The sequence below is a fragment of the Leptonychotes weddellii genome, chromosome 6 (assembly GCF_054177405.1).
Source record: "Leptonychotes weddellii isolate Sample4059 chromosome 6, ASM5417740v2, whole genome shotgun sequence".
In the NCBI taxonomy this organism is placed as follows: domain Eukaryota; kingdom Metazoa; phylum Chordata; class Mammalia; order Carnivora; family Phocidae; genus Leptonychotes; species Leptonychotes weddellii.
The window spans coordinates 108,252,742-108,258,746 of NC_138374.1; the positions used below are offsets into that span (position 1 = coordinate 108,252,742).

At 54.2% G+C, this 6,005-nt stretch overlaps 1 protein-coding gene across 1 annotated transcript in view; it reads right to left on the reverse strand.

Moving 5' to 3' along the window:
- CR2 (complement C3d receptor 2) overlaps nt 1-6,005 on the reverse strand; it is a 436,172-nt gene that overhangs the window by 284,116 nt on the left and 146,051 nt on the right. The gene's annotated exons all lie outside the window — the stretch shown is intronic.

The following is a 6,005-nucleotide window of genomic DNA, read 5'->3' on the forward strand; positions in this document are numbered from 1 at the left end:
GCAGGGGCCGCCGGGCTGGACGGGGCACGGAAGTCCCCTGGCCACGCAGAGGGTCACAGCCACGCAGGAACAGGAAGAAGAGGAGGCCGTTCCTCACACCCCGGAGATCCCTCCCCACAGCTTGTGCCAGAGGTGGGGTGCTGGAGTTGTGGAGCCCCCAACAGATACGGGGTTAAGTTTGCCCGCTGAGCGGCCTGGGGTGAGTGCAGATGCTAAGAGGAGCTGCTGTGGGTTTGGGTCTCTGATCACCTCTCCCTGTGGACAGTGCTTGTTGCCGGTGTACATGTCCCCTTATGCTTTCTGCTTTCTTCCCAGAACAGGGGAGGGCAGCCTTGGGTGATGTTTCACCTGCCCCTTGCAGGCCTCTCTTTTCCAGGTGGGAAGCACCCACTCCCAGGGTGTCTCTTTGGGAAGTAGGGCGGGGGGGGGTGCTGGGCAGCGGCCATCCCGGTATTTGGCTCCGTCCATGACTGTGGTCACCACTGACTGCCCAGCCAGGCCTCAGAGCTGACGCCAGCCTCTCTGCCAGGGATGCCGACGTCTGTGGCAGTTTGTCCCTCACTTAGGGTGACTTGGAGTAAGTTTTACTTGCTCTGCTTCAGTTCCCTCATCTCTAAAATGGGACTGGTCATAACTGCACTTACCTCATAGGGTTAGTGAAGGGATTAAAGGAGACTATAACGTGCTTAAAATAGCGTCTGGCTCATGGTAAGTGCTCTGTGTCTGGTAATCCTAGATTACCCGCCACGTTTGTGCTGTGTTGGTGGGTTGGTTTGGCCCTAGGACCACGAGCTCTCCGTGGGCAGTATGTCCTAGGTATTCCTGTAGTCTCGGTGCCTAGCCCCCCGCCCCTTCCATGGCGGGCATTCGGCGGACGTTTGTTGAGAGAGCAGGGACCTCGGGTTTGGGCCGAGGGGTTGGGTAGGCAGATCCGAGAGCGCAGATGGGAGGGACGTGGAAACTCCTGTCGGAGGGGTGGATGGAGAGCAGATGGTAGGGGGCCTTGAACAGTAGGAGAACGCCTCGGCGAGGCACGGGGGCACCACGGAAGATGTCAGAACAGGAGGAGGACATGATGGTCCAGGATTTCAGGGAGGATACCGGGAGAGGAATCTGGAGTCCGGGCAGTAGAAGAGAGAGCCTGGTGCTAGCGGGGCCACGGGCTAGGAGGCGTTGGGGACACAGCTGGGAGTCACGAGCTGTGTGGGCAGGCGGCGTGCTCTCTGCTCCCCCTCCCTCCCTCCTCGGCGCCCCGAGGAACCAGGCCAGCCCGTTGTGACCTTCCCCTGTCCAGCCCTGACTGTTCCCAGCCCTGGTGCTTGACTGCACGCGTCCCACTCACTGACACACCTTCCGCAGGTTGCCAGGTTACCACAGCCCTGTGCTGCTGTGAGTCCCTGCCCCGCAGCTCGGTGCCGCTTCACCCTCCCCCCCACCCTGCACTTCCCAGCCTCTCTCTGTCTGTGTGTTTATTATTTTAATCTTAAAGTGAGAAACAGCGAGGTTGCTGGAAGTAGGCCACGAGCTTCTATTTGCTCTTCTCACCAAGGACAGGCATGTTCCCAAGCCCTGGGAGCAGAGCCCCAGAGCCCCGGGGGAGGGAGGTGTGAGGCAGGATGTAGAGAAGAAGGCATGGGTGTGCTCAGGCTGGCCCAGCCCGGCGGCCGGCGCCATCTTGTTTGTGGCTCGCGCCGCCATGGCCGCTGAGGGCCAAGGCCACAAGGCAGTCTTGCAAGGAAGCCACACTCCAGTTAAGGGCTCTAAGCCGGATGGAGGCCTTGCTACTATGCCTCATCTGGGGGTCAGGAGGGGTCAGGGCTGTGGGAGAGGGAGGTGGCCTCTGCCTGCAGTCCTGTAGGCCCCTGAAGGCCAGGTCTTAGAGGTCAGCTGGCCAGATTCCAGCTTGGGTCTGAGCAGGTTACAAATCAGCAGGAGGAGGGATGCATTCCATGGTGTAACTTGGCTTCGTCATCTTGGCTGAGGAGCAAAGTTTACTCACAAAGAGTTGTTTTTTTTTTTTTTTAACTTGTTACTTGGTTCTATGTGTGAGGGAAAGGAGACAGGGGAGCCAAAAGTTGGGGAGGGAGGTCAATGTTGGGAATGGCTTGCTGTGACACATTTATCTATTCCTTGCACAAGGTGATATGTAATAACTCTCTGAGTATTGGCTGATGGTACAAAGTGGTCAGTCAGTAGCATCTGGGCATTTTATGATCCGAAAATGAGAGGTACGTGTTGGTATTTCAGATATTTAGAAGTAGGCCCCACAGAAGTTGTACTGTATCCCCATTCTTATGTTCATTTGTCCATTCAGCCAGTGGACGATTTCTGGAAATGGATGTGCCATCATGGTGACATCAAGGGCCACGAGACGCAGTCCAGGTCCATGAGAAGCTTCCTTGCAGTTAGGCTGTTTTATAACTGCTCCCAAATCATGTTAGCTCTGGAGGCTATTTTAGGAACTCCTTTGGTTATGAACCATATCTTATATTTAATTTTGATTCTTTTTCTCCTCCTGTCCTGGATTCAGTAACAGCATCAACAAACACTGTGTGCCCGGCGTTGTCTTAAGCATTGCAAGTATTTAGAGAAATCAGAGATAACTTGGTAAGAGCTCATTAATTAACTAGACCCGGCACAGCCTCCCAGGGACGTTGGGCCTTCCCCATGTAGTCACCACTTTTCGTGTCTTGGAGGACCCTGAGCTTCTGTCTGGAGTGTATCAGTATCCGTGAAATATCTAGAGCTGGGCCACAAGGTGGAAGGCTTTGCCCCCTCTTCTCCTTGGTTGGTGATGTTTGTAATAACAGCAAGAATTTTAGCCCAGCCCAGGCGGCCCCTGAAGGTGGCAAGGCTCCAGCTTTCCACCTGCCTCCTGGGGGCTGTAGATGTCACCCCTTTGCTCCTTTCTTTTCATCTGCCACCAGATCAGGTGAGGACAGTGTTCTACTCTTTCCTTAGCCAAAGTCCAGTTAATAGCTATGGGGAACTGTTCATCTCTGGTCTTTGATTCTCTGGATGCAGATGGGTTTGACAGTGGTCTTCCCACCTGTGGGTTGAGGACAGCTGATTTCTGTGTCCTGTATTCTTAGCCTTGCATGAGGCCACAGGGAGAACCATGGAATGGATGCCAGGGTTCAGAGTTGGGGTTCACTCTTTTAAGCCTAGCACGTTCTCAGGACCATCCAGCCAGAGGGTGAGGTGATCGCTCGTGTTTGTGAAAGCACAAGTCGGATGTCCCTTTGGTATTTGCTTGGGAACCCTTTCTAGAAACTGGAGTGAGATGAGTAAACTCCTGTTTGACAAGTCTGGTTCAAAGGAAGGGGAGAGCAGCAGAGGACCAGGGCATGCAGGGAAGGGCCTTGGACGAATGAGCCCGTTTCCAGTGTGTTTGTCAGGGACTCCAGGGTGGTCGTGTTGACAGGGAGGCCTACTCTAGCCCCATCAGCCAGTCGATGAGTATTGATTGAGTGCCACTGGGAGTTGAGCTTTGAGAAGAATAAAAGAATTCCAAAGCTTGCCTGGGCCCCGTCTTTGAAATGTTCATACTCTATCAAGGTGGAGGCACCAGCTGAGCACACGTGTTGACACGTGACAGCACGTTACTAGGCTCTTACTCACAACATGGCGTATACATGTTGTTGGTGTCTAGACAAGGGAGAACGTCACGGTGGCAGAAGTGTGGCCTGCCTGGAAAAGAATGTCTCACAGAGACCATGGGCCTCAGATTCTGGGCGAGCACCAGCAGGGTCCAGGTGCCTTCTCCTTGCAGGAGCTCGGGCAGGAAGAAAGGATCCATCCAGGGAGCACTCAGGAAAGGGGGGGCAGGTAAGCTCAGGATCAGAGAATAGGGTTGGATTCCTAGCTAAGGGAAATGGAGCAGATGAGCAGCCATAATGTGTGTGAAAGCATCTGGCTTAGTGTTTTTCATATAGAAATAATTCAGCAGCGGTTTCCTCATCTATCCCTAAGATCACAGAGAAGAGAGTCCCAAAGAAGACACCAAGCGAGGTTTTCAGAGGGGTGTGTGGAGTTATAAGTGGGTGGGCGTGGAGGAGCCGGGCAGCTCCGGTGGACTGAGCCAGAGAGAGGGTGTATGGAGTCCTGGGGAAGGAAGCAGGCTCTGCCGGAGGTCGGTCTGCTGTCCCTTGGCCTGTGAGGGCTGCTTCTGGAGCACTGTCCAGTTGTTGACCCCGATTAGGAGGGAAAATGTCAAACTAGAGCAAGTGGAGAGGAGGGGCTGCTAGCCTGTGAAATCTGGCCGTATTGATCCCGGAGAGGGAAAGAATTCGGTGGAGCGGGTTTGCCGGGCATGGCTTTGTGTATTTAAAGGACTGTCACATGATGTGGGTGTCAGGCTTACTCTGTGGCACTCCAGAAGGCAGCTCTGGGGCCAGTGGGGAACAGTGGCAGAGAGGCCAATGTTGATGGGTGGAACTTAAAATACTTTCCCAGCATTTGAGCTGTAAAGGACGTGAGGGAGGGAAGATGGGTGACCCTGTGAGATGGGTGGGAGCTCTTTCTGTGGGGCCGACAGGGTTTCCAGGTAAGCCGAGGGGCCACCACGCATGGACGCTGATAATAAAAACGAGGGCTACCACTCCACGGACTCTTGTGTACCATGCAGTACTACTGAGCGCTTTACCGGTAGGGACTCACTCGCTCCTCACAGGAACACCGGGAAGGGGTATGAATAACTTGTTAGCCCTACTTTACAGGGGAGAAAGTTTAGGCAGAGAGACAGTCACCCAGCCAGGGTCCTCCACCTTGGCCTTGAACCCAAGGCCAGTCTTGTTATTGGTGAAAGGTGAGGCCAGATGACCTCGAGGGCACCTTACATCACCAGGAATCTAAAGGCTTTATCTGGAGGGTCATGCCAGACCATTTGCGTGGGGCTGGGGGACTCTGTTGGGTCTGGGACAGGAATGGTGGTTACTGCTCTCAGGTGACTTCACGAGGCGTGCATTTGCCTGACTGCAAGGTCAATGCCGGGGCGGGGGGGGGCGGGGCGGGGGGGCTCTGTGAGGGGCGTTCCATTGGCTGTTAGGCTCCTGTCTGGTGTCCCCCACAGCCCTCTAGTGACACCGGGTTCTCAGAAGCACTAGTGGCACCCTTTTTATGTCACCCTATGCAGAAGCTTCTAGATGGTGCTGTCAGCACACCTAACCTGCTGGCCCGCCCCCACCGCCCAGCTCTGCCTCCCCAGAAAGGCGTGGGGTGATGCTTAACGTGCTGTGGCCTGGAGGGGTGGCAAGATGCGAGCCTCTTCATTTGGGGGGGCCCAGGGTGGGATTGAGGAGCCAGTTGTCCTCCTGATGCCCTGCTTTTGCAGATTACCAGCGTCTGGTGATCTGGGAAATCCCCTGCTGGCCAAGGTAGAGTTCCACGAAATGTGCCTAGCGCTGTGCCTGACGCACACACAGGAGGCCCCAAGGAACTTTCTGTGATAAATAGATGGTCCCTTCTTGTTGTACGACAAGCCTGCTTTTTCAGTACTCACCCAGCCCCTGAAGGTTTTGAAGTTTGTCAGGGGGAGAGTGTCGACGAGGTGGGGTGCTCCACTCACCCCAAATTACATGGCATTGGGGGAAACCTCCTAATGTGATCTTCTGTTTTTTAAGGCAGAGCTGTTATTGCTGCTCTGCTTTGGGGGAAAGAACATTGACCTCAGAGGCCTGCCCCAGATCCTAACCTGAGAGTAACTGCTGCCCACTGGTCCCAGAGGGCTTCCGAAAGCAGAACCCTCTCAAAGAACGTTGCTCCAGCACTCTCCCTCCATCAATAAGACAATCACAGGACTGTCTCTCAGCCCCAAAGATTCTGGTCAGCAAACCTTCCCTGCTCATGAGCTCTCTATAGGCAGAGGTTGTATTCATTCACACCATCAAAGATTTTTGGAACCTGACTTTTGGTGAGGTTTCATATTATGAAAACAAAATTCTGAAATTGAAAGTCGTGTTATGAAAATGCATCCCAAAGATCGCCCCCAAATATGACATTAACGA